This window comes from Bactrocera tryoni, unplaced genomic scaffold (genome assembly GCF_016617805.1).
Source record: "Bactrocera tryoni isolate S06 unplaced genomic scaffold, CSIRO_BtryS06_freeze2 scaffold_7, whole genome shotgun sequence".
Classification (NCBI taxonomy): domain Eukaryota; kingdom Metazoa; phylum Arthropoda; class Insecta; order Diptera; family Tephritidae; genus Bactrocera; species Bactrocera tryoni.
This window is the reverse complement of record NW_024396366.1, coordinates 14,769,505-14,786,394: the sequence shown is the minus strand read 5'-3', so window position 1 is coordinate 14,786,394 and position 16,890 is coordinate 14,769,505. Positions and strand designations below refer to the sequence as shown.

Here is a 16,890-nt window from a genome sequence, read left to right as displayed (position 1 = left end):
AATGTCATTGAAAACTCATTTGAAATATGATAGGTATAGGGATTTTATAGTAGGATTGGAGGACTATGGGGATTCACATCGTGATATTCGATGTGCGCCAAAATTGACTTCCGCACATTTAAAGCCCAGTACTTTCCAAAAAATGAATGTACGTTTAGCTGCCCAGGTCTTTAGCAATACAGTTGCTAGCGGATTGTTAGCCATGTATACAACGGGTCACTTAAATACATCTCAGTCTCAAACCTTTTTAAATACCGCAGAGTTTGTATTGTTTTTCGACCAACTCTTCAATACTTTTAATAGTAAATGCCTCGGAGCATTAAAAAAATATGGTGAACCCTTTTCGGGCAGCTTAGATCAAATGAATTTTTTTAGTAGAAGCCGAAGAAGCACTTAACTCTTTCACTGTTTGTGATATGTTTGGTCGAGATATCACAAATACATTTTCGTTTATTAGAGGTTGGCTTCTTAACATTCGCAGTTTAAGACGATTGTGGCGCATATTGTCCCGGGAGGGATTTGAATATATAAAGACAAGAAGACTTTGCCAAGACGAACTAGAACACTACTTCGGACAGATTAGGAAAGGGGGAGGACTGAACTCAAGAACAACTACTTCTATGTTTTCTGACCTTTTCCGCCAATCTTGGGGCCTTAGACATGTCAAATTTGTGACACGTGGCAATTGCGAATCTCTGCAGGGTAGAGATTTAGAACTATTTTCGTTCAATACCTTTGAAAAGGTATGTAATGACCCTTTGATTCAGGATAGTTCTTGGCAAACATTTCAAGGTTTGCCAAGACCGTTCTTAGATAGGCCCTATAATGTTAGGAATTGTATTGAAATCGATGTAATTGAAAGCGATTTCCTACAGCGAAATTCATTTGCATATTTTTATGGTTATATGTATTATGAATATTTTAAATTGCATAATTGTTCCCAACCTTTGCCACTTTTTGAAAAAGATCAGATCCCTGAAGACGCATTCACTTTTACAAAAGAAAAAGTGTACGATTCGTCAAATCTGGTAAAAGCTCCTGAACCCTTCATAGATTTTTTGAAAAAACTTGATGCAATATTGAATGACAATTTTGATTCCTGTTGTCATCTTTTAGGATTTTCAAAAAAATTACATAGTATGATGGGAGATGTAGAGCCTTTTTATTGCTGCGAAAATTCAGAGCCTGACGTTTTAAAATACCTTTTTATAAGAATTAGAACTTATTTTTCTTTGAGAATTTTTAATAGGCAGGCAGCTAACCCTCATTTTCGGCACGTCAAATTTTTATGCATTTCACATAGGTAACTTCCTCCCCCTTCTAAATGTTAGTTTCTGTGTTTTAATATATTTAATAGAGTTATAGGATTTTGGATGCATCTATTGTGGGAGCTTAAACATCTTATTAAATTATTTTGTGCAATATTTTTATTTAAATTTTTATGAAAATTATTAATTATTTTTATTTTAAGTTGTAAAGGTGAAAATAGGCCTACCGGGGAACCGAACACCTAAAAAAAGTCGGTAACGCGCCTTATTGCAAACCTCATGGGTGGTGTGGAAAATGCAAAAATTAAAGATTCAAAAATAAACTATTAAAAATATTTATAATATTAATAAAATTTGTTTAATTTCGTTATAATAAAAATATATGAGAAATACATATGCCAATAAATTAAATAATCTGAAACGAGTTAACAGTTCTTGATAGAATATAAATATACATCTTCTGGTGACGAAGATCGTAAGTCGTTATTGACTAAGCTTTATTAAAAAGTTCGTTTACTATTACAAATTAAAGTCCACAAATTTGCATATTTATTACAATTATTTATTATCATGGTTCGTTTCCTTTTTTTGCATTGAAATGTCTTTTAACAGAAGTCTCACCAACAATCAATGGCACTACTAAACTAGCTTCTGCATACACCTTAACCTTAACTGGTGAAGCTTCTTTCTTTATTTTGTGTGTTAATAAAAACGGAATAATCGGCTCCATTTCTCATCAAATTCGCATGGCATATGTGATGCTTTATAATACCGCCACCAATTATAATCATTCCCGACTTGGTGGCTTTCACAGCCATAGTGCTTAGACGTCGCAAATCGGACAAAATATCTACCACTAATACGGAGTAACGGAAAGAGTGGAAATAAGTACATCATGTCACCTAGGCTACCATCTGTAAACGCAGGGCAAAACACAGGTATTTTATGTTTCTCAGCCCAGTAGTATATTGAGCTGGTGTCGTTTATCCTTAAGTCGTTGTATAATACGAGAAGGAGACCAAATCATGCCTTTCGTTTTTTGCTCTTCAACCATTTCCTCAAGTAGCGGCATGTCGTTTCTACACAATCCACCATTTGGTGTTCAACGAGGAATCGACACGAGATTGGATGTGAATCCAAGGGATATTGTACAGCAATGTTTTCGTCTAATGAATTCATCCGTTTCATGCAAATCGGCTTCTTCGGGTTTCAACGGCTGCTGCCTACAATCAAGCTAAGAATATTTTAAAATACATAAACCTTTCCATAAAAAATGGTTACATTACCATTAGATTGATTTCTCTTATTGCCAACCCAAGATTAGTAGCTTGAAACCCCGTATTAACATACGACTCAATTAAATTTGAGCAATCAATTCCTTGATTCCAATCATAGCCCCGCACGATGGGTGTGTTTTCCGGTATATTTTCACTTCGTTTAAGTACATTTTCTATTGTATAAAACCTATGTTCACTCCAATATTAAACTTTAAATAAAATATTTAGTAGCTTTATACAAACAAAACTTTGTTTTGATTTAATTAAAATGTTGTGTATGGAAAGATGCACCTTTTATGTTTTCTGTCGGTCAAATGTAAACAAATACATTCAGAAGAAAACTCACCACAGAGAAATCTAAAAACAGGGCTGCTTTTTATTAATAAGAACTCACTACATAAAGAATATCTGACTATCAGTAAATGATATTTTTATAGGCAAAATATTCCACGCTATGGCGTTTAAATCAAATATTAGTAAATATATGTCATTAATAAATAATTTCCTTTTATATTAAGCAACAATATTTATAGTTTTTGTTATTTAATAGAATAAATTTGCTAAGTATTTACGCCTCAATATATACAGCACTGCGTTGCTACCTCTGAAAATCCAAGATGGCCGCTATTCACCCCTCAGAAAGCTACCACGAAAAGGTTATCTACTGTATATACTGTGGTCAAACACATGGTAATTGTGAGTAAAATCAATTGGTGGTAAGGTAAGATAAGATAAATAGAGAAGGATTGCACCGCGTCCTTATGTCTATTGTGGCCTCCCCTGAAGCACAAATACTCACCAAGCCCCAGTATATTGCTAAGTGCTAGTAAGGCGATGTCATCTTTTTTATCATGCGTCTGCAGGCTGCTATGCAGTCAATTATCAGGTGAAGCATCATACTATTTGAAATAGAACCCAAATTCCTGAAGAGCATGAAAACATCAACCTTAACACATTGTCAATTCCTTGTTTGCAAAATAAAAACCCACATTCAGTTTAAGGTATAATTCTTAATAACAGAAATAAATGTCAATTTCAGTTCTTCATAATAATTTAGGTGAACGTAACTAAATCAATTAAAAGCAAAAAAATCAAAAGTCCCATGATTAAACCGGAGAACGTATGCATATCATATAGAATGTTCACTATGCAAAGAACGTAAAAATATTTTTGGTTAAAACGGTGGAGATGAGGGAGTTTCACCACTGCCACCTCGGCAGGAGAAATCTTAAGAGTTGCGCTTGAACAGAGCTGAGCCAGAGAACATAAAACATAGAGAAGGTGCAGGTTCGACAGCGAACATTTTATAAAATTGCGACACGGAATGTCACCACACAACTACAGAATTCACGCTGTGAAATGTTAACATTTTTAACAGTTCTCCACATACTCAAACGGAGAATATGAAGAGAAATAATATACATATGTACGGCATATGATGTCATAGCATGTATGCGCAATCAAGGAATATTGAAGAAAAATATGAAGAATATGAAGACACATAAATACGAGTATATGTATGCATTCTCCTTATGATACTCCAAACACAGCATTGTGATATTTCCATGCTTCAATTTTGCTTTCGTAATGTATGCAAATATGTATGCTTTTGCGTTTTGCCGTCGGTATTTCCATATTGGCATGTAAAAATAATTATGATATGACTATAATTTTGTATGAATGCATGCATAGTACTATTTACAGTCAATTTGGACTTGTATATTTAATAATTTAATTTGATTTTTACATAATATACTATACTAATAAATATTTTTGTATTATGTTTCTTAGTAATAGAAATTGAATTGATTAGAACTCTTAAGGGTTTTTACTTTGTGTTTTATTTATTGTTGTAAAACTGTTACTTATTTATAAAACATTTATAAAACATATTGGTATACAACATTTTTGGTTTTTCCACCTGGCGCGTAAATGAATAAGCACCTTGGTGTTCCCACTCTCGAGCATGCGACGAACAATTGGCCGTGGGAGAAGCACGGTTCTTCCAAATTGACGCCGCACACTTGAAACGCTTGCCCTTGCGATTTGTTGATGGTCATCGCAAAGGCAAGACGTACTGGGAACTGCAAGCGCTTAAATTCAAACGGCATGTCCGTTGGAATCATGGGAATGCGTGGTAAGAGTACAACTTCACCTGCTGCCTTGCCATTTAGTATTGTTGCTTCAATCAAATTTGGCCACAATTTTTTGACTGAAAGTCTTGTGCCATTACACAAAGTCGGTGGCTTCAGATTTCGTAGAAGTATAATGGGTGAACCGACTTTCAGGACCAAACGATGCGGTGGCAGACCGGGAGGATCCAAAGAATTCAAGAATTCAGTTAGATAATTGACTACTTCATCTTGATTTAAAACGCTGTCAATCGATTTACATATATGTTTTAGCTTCTCCTGGCAGTTTTTCTTGAATGGCAAAATTGATTTCGTTGACGTGTACATTTTTCGGTGCCAATATTGCGCGTTCACTTAAATAATCGTGGGGTTGATAGTGTTGAACAATATTCGGAAATACACTTTCAATCAATTCTTCTTTCGATTGTAAAAGTGTACAAAAGTTGTTCGGCAATGTGATCAAACCGGTATCATCGATTGGCATTTTGCCTTCGCCAATGTCCAACAACTGTTTCGAAAACGCCGCTGCGGATCGATCATTTTGCAATTGGACTCGCATGTTGATGGTAAGAGTCAGCCTTTGAACATGTCTCCACAAAACTGACGATTTTAAACATACGTTTATTTCGTCGGCAGAAGTTGATCGAGGAATGACTGACAAAGTTTGCCGAAAATCGCCGGATAATAAGACTAATGCTCCGCCAAAAATTTGTTGCTTTTGGCGTAAATCTTGCATTGTTCTATTGAATGCTTCTAATGACTTTTTGTTAGCCATTGGGCACTCATCCCATAGAACTATTCCAGCTCCTCGCAAAACTTTTGCCATTGTTGAATTCCTCGATATGTTGCACGTTGGTGTTTCAACGACTTGGATGTTCAACGGTAGTTTCAACGCAGAATGTGCTGTTCGGCCGCCATCAAGTAGAGTACCAGCGATGCCTGACGAAGCAATTGCCAGCGCAATTTTCTGCTGTGACCGTATAGTAGCAAGAATCAAAGAGACCAGAAACGTTTTCCCTGTACCACCGAGCGCATCAAGACAGTAGAATCCACCGGCGTTATTGTCAACCGCTCGTATAATCTTATCATAAGCATTTTTCTGCTGAATATTCAATTTGGTAATGTTAGCTTGTATGAAAGCACGCAATTCATTGCAATCGTATTGTTGTTCACGTTGAAGCTCATGGTCAATGACTGGGCGCAGTAATGCCAAGTTGCGCTAATGCCTTATTCGCAATTGTAAGGCACAGATCTTCAACCAATATCAAAGCAGAATTATACATTTGTAACGTATATAGCAAGTCTGCGTCCGATGCTCGATTACGCGCCAAAATTAATAAGTCCTCGGTCATGCAGTCTTTGTACTTATTCCACAGTTATTGCGGATTTGACGGAAGGCATGTAGATATTATTATGGCGAATAGTCATGATATATCATCTTCTAACAAATGCAATCGCTGACATGCTTCACGATACGTCGCACATAACTGACCGTCAACAGTTTCAAATCATCAAATGATCTTGGTCCGCGCACGTTGACTAATAGCAGACGCAAATAAAAACATTCGGCGTTGTTCGGATGGATGGTGTAAATACGTCTTATGGCATCGGTTTTACGGACATTTGGATGAAGCACGCTCCCCTAGCTTTCGTCGTTGAAATGTTTTCGATGATGGATTCCAAGTGAAATATTGTGGTATTTCGGAATATAGCAATGTTCTTGCAAATTCATCGTTTTTGCACAACTCGAAAAAGGTAGTTAGTGTTGTCCCCTGTGGTCGTGCTAGAGTATGCATATTTGAAGTACATAAATAAAAATATGCATATTTGAAGTACATAAATAAAAATGGAAAAATTAACCTAAAACTACATCTTAAACTATGTATTTTACCCACACACCCATATGCAATAAGACCCACCAACAGTGTATTTCCGAACCGCATGGAAGCACTTACGAAACAATAACAATACTCACTTGCTTTGTGTGTGTTGCACGGTCAGCAGAAAAACACAAAATCGGTTCGAATAAATGTAGCAAATCGATGGAATTAAATCTGGAAAAAACACACAATGTTGAAACACTTTTTTTTACACACACCGCGCATTTTCAAGCGACAATCGAACCGCATGGCATCACATATGAAACAACAACAATACTCACTTGCTTTGTGTTGTACGCAGAATGTTAATCACGTTGAAATCTGATAAAAATACACACAATGTTGAAAAATTTTTTTCGATACACTCAGTGCATTCGGAACACTTACGTTCTGTATGTTTTGTTAACTTGACAGTCATCCATAGAAAGAACGAATGACAGGCAAAAACAATCAACATGCGATGTCAATGTGTTTTATTAATTGTAACAGTTGATAGATATATCGTCTATCATATTAATCTTATTATCTGCCCATATGATTGCATGTATACGCATGTGCGCATTCAGAAATTCAAATCATGATTTTATCACTTATCAATACACATATTACATGTCCGCGGATTGATCTGCATGTTCATATATGTACATTCATGTATACTTATATGTACATATATTTGTATACATACATACATATGCGTACACATGTCATATGTCACTAACAAAAAATTTAAGCACTGTTGTATAAAAACAACAATTGTCTAAATAGCAGAAGCATCACAAGTCAATATGGCAGCCAAATTGGCCAAAATGTAGTAAATTTTACAACAAAAACGATTTCTTTCATAAACACAGGCGCAAATTCCACAAGCGACCTCGCTTCATTCATAAAAACAGACGCCATAACATCGCCCCGAGCATGCCTTTGCCAACAAGCGTCTTTTCGCGACGATGACAAAAGCTAAAAATCATAAATTGAACAACTTTCTGATGCTTCTTCACAGAAAGAAGTGAGAAAAGTGGCAACATAGCTGTTGTCGATTTATAATATTTGTCAATTCTAAAATATTTTTCTGTGGCAAAATTAAAAATCAGCGTCGATATGTATGCAAGCTCATACAAAAACATACATATTTACGCTAGCTTGTTGGCGAAGCTGTTCGAGCAGCAAGGGAAGCGGTAACAATCGGCGATCGTTTGTTACTTTCTTTCGGCACAGCTCGGATTTTCTACCAACAACAACGCTTTATCGTTGCGTCAGTGTTTCGACACATTGAAGTGCTAAAAACAATGAGCGCGACAGACTGCAAACGACATCTGTAAAATATTAGAAGACACACGTTCTTAGGGACACAGTTATTGAGGCAGCTGCACAACTACATAACTGTGTCCATAAGAACGTGTGTATTCGCGATCAATGTGTTCAGCACTTGACTCTTTGACAAAACACCAGTTTCGGCCATTGGTTGACTGTGACAACGGAGATGCGAAAGATGCGTGCGATACTTGTTATTATGAATGTATGTACATATGTACGTGGCTCGCATTTGCTTTCGTAAACATACAGACAAATGTGCCAAAGAAATAATATATGTATGTACATATATGCCATAGAAATTCAATTGGTGCAAATATGGAAATGATAACAATATAATGCGAATATGCATATTTCATGAAGGTCATCAATTTTCTTTGAAGAAATGAAGTTCATTTGATACATCTTCACTTTGTAATAGTCGAAATAAATATAACTTTTTTGAAATAATTAAAAATTAAAAAATACAATTAAATTATTTTTTTCCTAATTTATCACGATTTTGTAAAAAAATTAAAATTTTTATTCATATGATAGAAGATAATCACGCATATGTGACTCAGAGAATGCTTCTTTACATTCTTTGTGTGACTTTGCATATTTTTCTTCAAAGCATTTCTCTTTATTCATTCTCGTATGAATTCAGTCGTTTTACATATGTTTCTGCTTATTTCTGCTAAATAGCAGCGAGAATGGTGAAATTCCGTGTCACAATCTTATAAGTTCTGTTAGCCGTCCAATCGAACATCACACAGAATTCAATTTGCACCTTCTCTATGTTTTATGTTCTCTGGCTGAGCATTGAATAAAGACTATGATCAGAATTATCTACAAGGTGCGTCGCAAAGCAAACAGGACTTAGAAAAAAACAGAACAAACGGTTTTTTCGGCAAAATCAATTTATTTTATTCAAACTAGTATCCTTCTGCTTCAATACAGCTTTTTGCACGATCCAAAAGCATGTCGAACGAGTGTTTTAGCTCGTTGGCCGGTATGCCGGTGCAAACCTTTTGAAAGGTCTCTGTTAACGTGCAACACTAGTATACTTACTCGATATACTTGTAGTATACTTATGCCAAATAAAAACAACACTTTCTATCGCACACTTTCAATTTTTATTTAGTTGATTTCACTAATTGTATTTCTTTTATTAGTATAACAATTTAATTATTCTTTTCACACACTGACACTGCGGCGAAATCCGGGACTCACGTCACAACGTCACTTTGGCGGGAAGTCACAAGAAGAATGTGCGGAGGTTGCGGTTTTAAGAAGAAAAAAATCATTGCGGGTCGATCGTCTTACTTTGCGGATGAAACGAAAAAGAGAGGGATCCCGTTCCGATCTATCCCTTTTGATAGTTTGGGTGGTGAATTAGATTATTCCGAGTCGTCTCGTTGATGATCATGTGGTTGTTGTGTTGTAATAATGAGCGGTGTTAGTACCAAGTTTGATGCGTGTGTGTGTAGTGGTGTGTGCTGTGAACTGTTGTGTGATGAGGTGTGACGTGAGGTGATGCGATGTGGGATGCTGCATAACGTTCATAGCTCATGTGAACATCCCGGCCCCCCTAGGCGAATTAATCGGCTAGGAGCCTCTGCAGCTGTTGTAGTGTACTAAATACAGCGCTCAACCCTGTTGAGCGTCGTTATTGCTGGCGATGAGCGTGGCATGGCGGAGATGGCCGTGTACGTGTGGTGGTTGGTTGGATGCGTCGTCGTCGCCGGATAGGATCGCTGCGTGGTCTGGTACGGGAGTTGGTGCGATTGGATCGTGTGGAAAATCGGTGGAACAGAGTGTGGTGCGGCCTTTGACAATATTGGCAGGCACCGTCGGCCCAGCACTCTACGGTGCCCGTGGGCCCTTGTAACCTGTTGTCGTTGAGCGGGCTTCATACTTCGAAAGATGGTGCATCGTTTCAGGGCGTGTGGGCGATGGCACAGACTGCAACATGGAGGCCCCTGCGGCTCCATTAGCTGCTCTTCTCTGATTCCCCTGATTGCTGCGGCGGACGGCGGTGGGCGCATAATATTGCTCCTTGGAGCGGCAACGGGTACAGTCGACGCTTTGGGTGCAGCGATTTCAGACCTTACGGTGTTGGAGGTGGTTTATGTCTCCTCTACATCCATTTCTATGGGAATATAAGATTGCATTAAATTGATTTTATTTATAATGTTATGATGTAGTTGTTGTAGCTACATATCTACTATACATATCTATACATATATATATGTATAATAGGTTGATCTTCAATGCGCTTGTTTGATTTTACTTTTATGTACGGATTATATAGCGGGTTAATTTCGAATTAGCGAAATTGATTTATTATTTTTCGATTAATTTTGCGAGTTATATTGCGGTTTTGGTTGAAGTTGTTCTTCGCTGTTTGGAAGAAAACACAGTTTAGTGACTGGTCGAGTTAATATGCCGGTTTGTGTTCGAACATCGACTACTCGTATACCATCTGGTCCTCGATGAACCTTTTCAATGCGGCCTAGTCGCCATTCTGTTGGAGGAAGGCATTCGTCCTGTATGATGACGCATTTTCCTGCATTGGCTTCCTTCTGGGCCGTTTTCCATCGATATCTCTTATGGAGATCCTTGAGATAGTCTTCCTTCCATCTGTGGCTGAATTCGTGATGGAGAATCTTGATTCTTTCCCATCGATTTATTAAAGTGAGTGAGTCTCTTTCTGTCTCAGGTATGGCGAGAAGAAGAGCTCCTCTGAGGAAATGACCTGGTGTAAGAGCTGTGAAATCGGAGGGATCTTGCGAGGGGGGTGATATGGGTCTTTAATTTAACACGGCTTCGATACGAGTGAGTAATGTAGTAAACTCCTCATAATTAAATTTATGATTACCAGCCGTTTTCTTTAAATGGGACTTAAAGCTTTTTACTGCTGATTCCCAAAGTCCGCCCATGTGTGGAGAACATGGAGGTATAAACTGCTAATCGATCCCTTGGGGTGCATATTTATTAACAATTTCAGGGGATACTTCTTTCATGAAGTTTATAAACTCCTTCTCTGTTGCTCTTTGGGCTCCGACAAAGTTTTTCCCATTATCGCTCATTATTTTTGATGGAAATCCGCGTCGTGCGACAAAGCGTGCAAATGCTGCAAGAAAGCCAGATCTGAACAAAGCTCGAGGTGTACTGCCTTTGTCGTAAAACATACAAAGACAGCCACATGGTACATGGCTTACACATGAAAATCGTCCTTTTGATTTGTGGCTTTAGTCGCGGTATATAAAATTCTTGACGGACCATTTGTTGCATTAAGTGATGCTCACCATGCAGTGTAAGCTGGTGCAGATATGCTAGAAATAGGTAAGTAAAACGGGATTTCTCTGGAATAATGATGGGATGTCGTTCGTTATAACTAAGGCTGGAGTTCGCTAATCTTCCATTTGTCCTTATTAATCCCTTAGAGTCCAAGAATGGATTTAAAACGAGAAGTGAGCTTCCCTTTTCGAGAGGTCGCTTTTCAAGCAACCTTGATATCTCTTTGCTGAAATAGCGAGTTTGTGTATATAGTATTAGACTGAGCTTGGCATGTTGCAAGTCGGAATGCGTTAGTTGTACGCAAGGATCATTTGGTGCTCCTTTCATTTTTTGTTTAAGACTTTGAATGAATTGGTTCATATATGCGACTACCCTTAGTGCTCTAGGAAATGATGAAAATCTGTGGAGAATATCATCCTCTTCTGGAGTGATATGAAAATTTTCTATTTTCCGACTTTCTGGAGTTATGATATTCCGAGCAGGAGACTTTGGCCAGAATTCTAGTGATTCTGTTAGCCATGTGGGACCGTTCCCCCAGAGTGTAGTGCTGGTGAGGTGCAGTGGCTTCCAGCCTCTTGTCCCAAGATCCGCTGGGTTATCTGCACTTCCAACATGTTGCCATTTTGTTGGGCCAACTAAGTCTAAGATTTGAGATATTCGGTTAGATACATAGGTCTTCCCGATATAGGGTGGTTTTTCTAACCATGCTAAAACTATCTCTGAGTCTGACCAAAGATACATTTCGATCGTTTAATTTGAGATGGGTTTGGATAATTGAAATTAATTTTGCTAACAGAAGAGCACCATTCAGTTCAAGCCGTGGCAGACTGAGTGTCTTCAAAGGTGCAACTTTGGCTTTGGCTACCAGGAGGTGTGCAGATATTTTGTTATCTTACTGTGTGCGTACGTAAGCCTTTTCAGAGGCATCACAGAAACCGTGTAATTCTGCGTTAATGTTAGGGGTGAAATTTACCTATCGAGGGATTCGAATTTCAGATATAGTATGTAAATTGTTAGCAAATTGAACTCATCTCGCTAAACGTAAAGGTTTTACCTGTTGATCCCATTCAGTGCCATCTTGCCACAATTCTTGAATGAGGTTTTTAGCTTGAATCATTATTGGCGAAAGCCATCCTGCGGGGTCGAAAAGTTTTGCCACCGAGGAAAGTATTTGACGTTTTCGAATGGCGGACATAGCAGATATTGACTCAATTGCATATGAGAATTGATCTGTTATCGCATTCCATTGAATCCCTAGAGTTTTGGTGGTACTAGCCTTTTCAAATTTAAGGAAGTCTGTATCTAATAAGTCTTCTTTCTTAATGTCTTTTATAATTTCAGGGAGATTTGAAGTAATTTTCTTTAGAGGGAAACCTGCAAAATTTAATGCTTTGATCACTTGCGATAGTGATTCGAATGCTAATGCGATACTGTGGCTACCTGATAGTATGTCGTCCACGTATGTTTGTGTTTGCAACACAGAAGATACTAAAGGCAAATTTGTTGCATTTGTTTGCGCCACTTCATGTAATGTTCTAATGACCAAATAGGGTGCACAATTGATGCCAAAGGTGACGGTTTTAAGTTTGTAGTCGCTGATTGGACTATTACTTGATTTGCGAAAGACTATACGTTGGAAATCTTGGTCATCTTCATGTACCAGAATTTGCCTGTACATTTTTCCTACATCCCCATTGAAATCGTATTTAAACATGCGCCAATTTAGAATTAGCAATATGAGATCAGGGTATAATGTTGGCCCTGTGTATAGTACATCATTGAGTAATTTGCCTGAGCTCGTACACTTTGAGGCATTGAAAACCACTCGTACTTTTGTTGTCGTTTTATCAGGTCTTATTACCCCATGATGTGGCAGATAAAAAGATAAATATCTACCTTTAGACACTTTTTCATATGGTACAGCTTCTTCCATATGATTGAGGTCAAGATATTCGTCCATTACATTATCGTATGCCGATTTAAGCTCACTTTTCTTTATCAGGTTTTTTTCCAGGCTTAGAAATTGCTGGACTGCTGATATTCTAGAGTGGCCTAGAGCTATGGTTTCAGGAAAAGTTGGTTTGAATGGTAGTCGCACAACATAACGACCATGTTCGTTTCTTGTTGTTGTGGACTTGTAATAGGCTTCGCATGCCTGGTCTTCTTCTGAAATTTGGGTGATTTGGGGTAATTCTTCTATTTCCCAGAATTTTTTAAGTTGATTATTTAAAACCTAGTTTGAGATATTCTCCACTTGTGTGGTGAAAGAATTGATTTTTTCAGGGACTTGGCCACTTATAATCCACCCAAAGATTGTATTTTGGGCTAACAATTTATTGGAGATTTTCTCTATACCTTCAAGAATTATTTGAGGTATTAAGTCACTGCCTAATAATATGTCGATTTGTGATAGAGTATGACAATTGGGATCTGCTAATTTGAGATGTGAGCATTTTTCCCAGTGTATTTCATTTACTTCATAGCTTGGAAGCAAATTTTATTCTAATATCCGCATTTGGAGATACTATGGTAATTGGGCATATTTTGTTCGAATTTTGGATAATTCTTCCGCCCATTCCCGAAATTTGGAAATTTGATTGTTTTATTGGCAATTTGAGCCGATTTTGAGCCTTTGATGATATAAAGGATCTTTGAGATCCTTAATCTATTAGTGCTCTTAGTTTGAATAAATCACCCTTATGTTCTATGGTGATGACCGCAGTGGGTAAAAGAATTTTGCTTTCATTTTCTGAATGAAGCGCATGAATTTTTGCTGCTTTAGAGCAACATGGTTGTTCTTCCCTTTTTTCGGGATTTGAGGTTTCGGGACTACTTGATGTAGTTGTAGCGACTAACCCCGTGGTTTTTTGAAATTGATTTTGCTTCATATTTTGAAAGTTGGTAATATGAAGCAGTGAGTGATGTCTTCGTTGACAGTACACACAATTAAATTTGCATTCACAGTCTTTTGTCGTATGAGCATTCGACAGACAGTTAATGCAAAGTTTCTGTTGTCTAACAAGATTGTTCCTGTCAGAAACGGAAACTTTTTTAAATTTCTCGCAAGATCTTATGTTGTGACCTCCTTTACAAATTTCACATAATGGTTGCCATTTATTAGTTTGGTTTGACACGAAAGTGTGACTTTTATTAACGTGTCTATTGAATTGCATATTATCGCTGGCATGAGGTTTGAACAAGTTTTTACTTGAGTCATTTTGATGCCTTTGTATATTTATATTTTTGTTGTAAATTCGCTCAGCTATCTCGTATTGAGCAGTGAGGAATGCTTTAATTTGTTCCCTTGTGGGCATTTTTTTTCTTTCCACAAGTGATTGTTCCCATCGTAGTAACGCAGCATCAGGGACTGTTTCTGCACAAATAGTTACTATGATGGGGTCCCACGATTCTGTGGAGATATTTTGTGTTTTTAACACTGATATGCAATTAGTCACTGTCGAGTATAAATGTTGAAATTCCTGGCTGGTTTCTTTTTGAATTTTTGGTAGATGTAATAATGTTTTTATTGAGTTTTCTATCATAACCCTTCCATTTTCGTATCTTTCGACCAGTGCTTCCCAAGCCAGCTTAAAATTTTCGTCATTTAAAGCTAATTGCTTGACGATACTGCCTGCTTCCCCTTTTATTTTGTACCTTAGTTAGTATAACTTTTGTGCTTGTGAGAGTTTAGGATGGTTTATATAAACGGCAGTGAACATGTCCCGGAAGGACGGCCATTGATCATAACATCCATTAAAAACTTCAGTATCACAAGCTGGTACTTTGAGATACATGCCTTTATCTAGGTCTTCTTTTGGTGTTGTAACAACTCTGGGAGGGGGAGTAGTGGCTTTACTTGGCCTTACTAAACTTATTTCTTCAGTTATCATTCCCTTTGTCAACTCATACTGATCGCGGCAGTTATCACATGTGGCTATCGCCGAAGCTTTTGCGTTTTCTGGCAGTTCTGCGTCGTCAGTATCTAGTACTGTATCGTACGCTGCCAGAAGGCGTGCCCAGAGATTGTTCACACTTTCTAGTTTTATATTCAAAACTGATTCTGTTATGTCAGTAATAGGGGAAGCTTGAAATCTTGTACAATATCTTATAAAACTATCACTTTCGGTGATAAATCTATATATTGTCTGATCTTTTGATCTTTTTTGTTTTAAACTCTGCTTTGAGCGTGTAGCTTCTACAGGTGTGCCTTGCGGTTTATCTTCATCAACCATTTTCGGAATTTCTAATGATAGAGGTGTGTTTGGCTTAACCTCTCTTGATTTATCAGATTGCATTAATATGAATCGAGTTTGAAGCTTTTAGCTTAAAGTTTTGTCTAATGGATATTGATTGAAAATTAATATTGCTATAGCAATGTAGTTAAATAGGTTGTAGTTAAAAGGTTTTTTTTTTTATTTGTTTTTAAGTTTTTGTAAAAAATTATATATTTTACAAAAAAAAAGAAAATATATTTGTGATCAAATTTTTGATTCGCTACCGCATAAAAAGATTAAAGTTTTTTTTTTGTTTCTTTAAATGTGACTAAAAAATTTTTTGACGTGTGTCAATGTATCTTCAGTTCACTCGCGCTTATTTTGTATATTTGTATCTGCAAAAGAAATAAAGTACGCGAAAGAAAAATACAATACGTAAAATTGTTTCTAAGTACCTACATATGTATGTATTTATTTTCATATGTTTGCATATGCATATGCTTTATATGCACCATATGACGTTTTCCTTTTTGTTTTGCTTTGATCGTATCGCTTGTAGTTATGTAATTCTTATATATGTTTGTAAAAATCTAACATATAACAATTCGCTAATCGCACATAAATTTATTAAAACACGGAAATAGTAGGAAATAATATATATAGCCATATATGTTTATATATTTATATCAGTATGTATATGGTTTGAATTATATACATAAATGTGTATACGTATGTACTAAATAATTTGTTCAAATATGAAGAAAGAAACGTAATGTGCAAAGAAGTGTACACTTGTATGTATATATGTCGCGCGGGAGATGCATACGTTTACTGGCACATTGGTACATACATAAATGTAATGCTTTTTTTTCTCTTTTTATTATTTCTTTATTTTTTTTTACCTACCTTTGCTTGAATGTTATAAGCGACCCAGCTTGTTGCTTTATAGGCCAAGGGGTGTCGCTGGAAATTTGCAAGCACGGAGTACTTGTCTTTTGTAAATTGTTTTTGTTATGATATTTGATAGTGTGTTTGGAGACACGAATTAATCATCCAAGCAGGTAGTTCAATGTTATTATATGTTATTGCTTTATGCTAAATTGTGTTATGTATGTATGTAATATAATAATAATAATAATTATATGGGATTATGTATGCATATAAATATGTACATATGTAAGTTAATACCACCAGTTCATATTACATGAACATATTGTATTTCTGTTATAAATATGTAACCCATATGGTACTTTCCTAATACTGTCCGCCTTAGGTGGTCCAAAAATGTAACTCTTAGATTGTAAGATGAATCTTCCCACTTGTAACATATGTACTACATATGTCCTATCTCAAGTGGATGGTAGATATACTTCCTAGAATGTAAGATAAATATTTGTATCTAGACTTAAGCAAAATACTGTATATAAGAAAACATAATAAAGAAAACGAGGCAGTTGCCCGTGGTTGCCCAAAAACAAACGACATAGTTAATTGGCGATCCTGCCAGGAGACACGTAAACTCCTGT

The 16,890-nt window shown here is 36.7% G+C and overlaps 1 pseudogene; it reads right to left on the bottom strand.

Moving 5' to 3' along the window:
• Nucleotides 1-1,726: 1,726 nt before the first annotated feature.
• On the bottom strand, nucleotides 1,727-15,382 carry LOC120781800 (annotated as a pseudogene).
• Nucleotides 15,383-16,890: the final 1,508 nt, after the last annotated feature.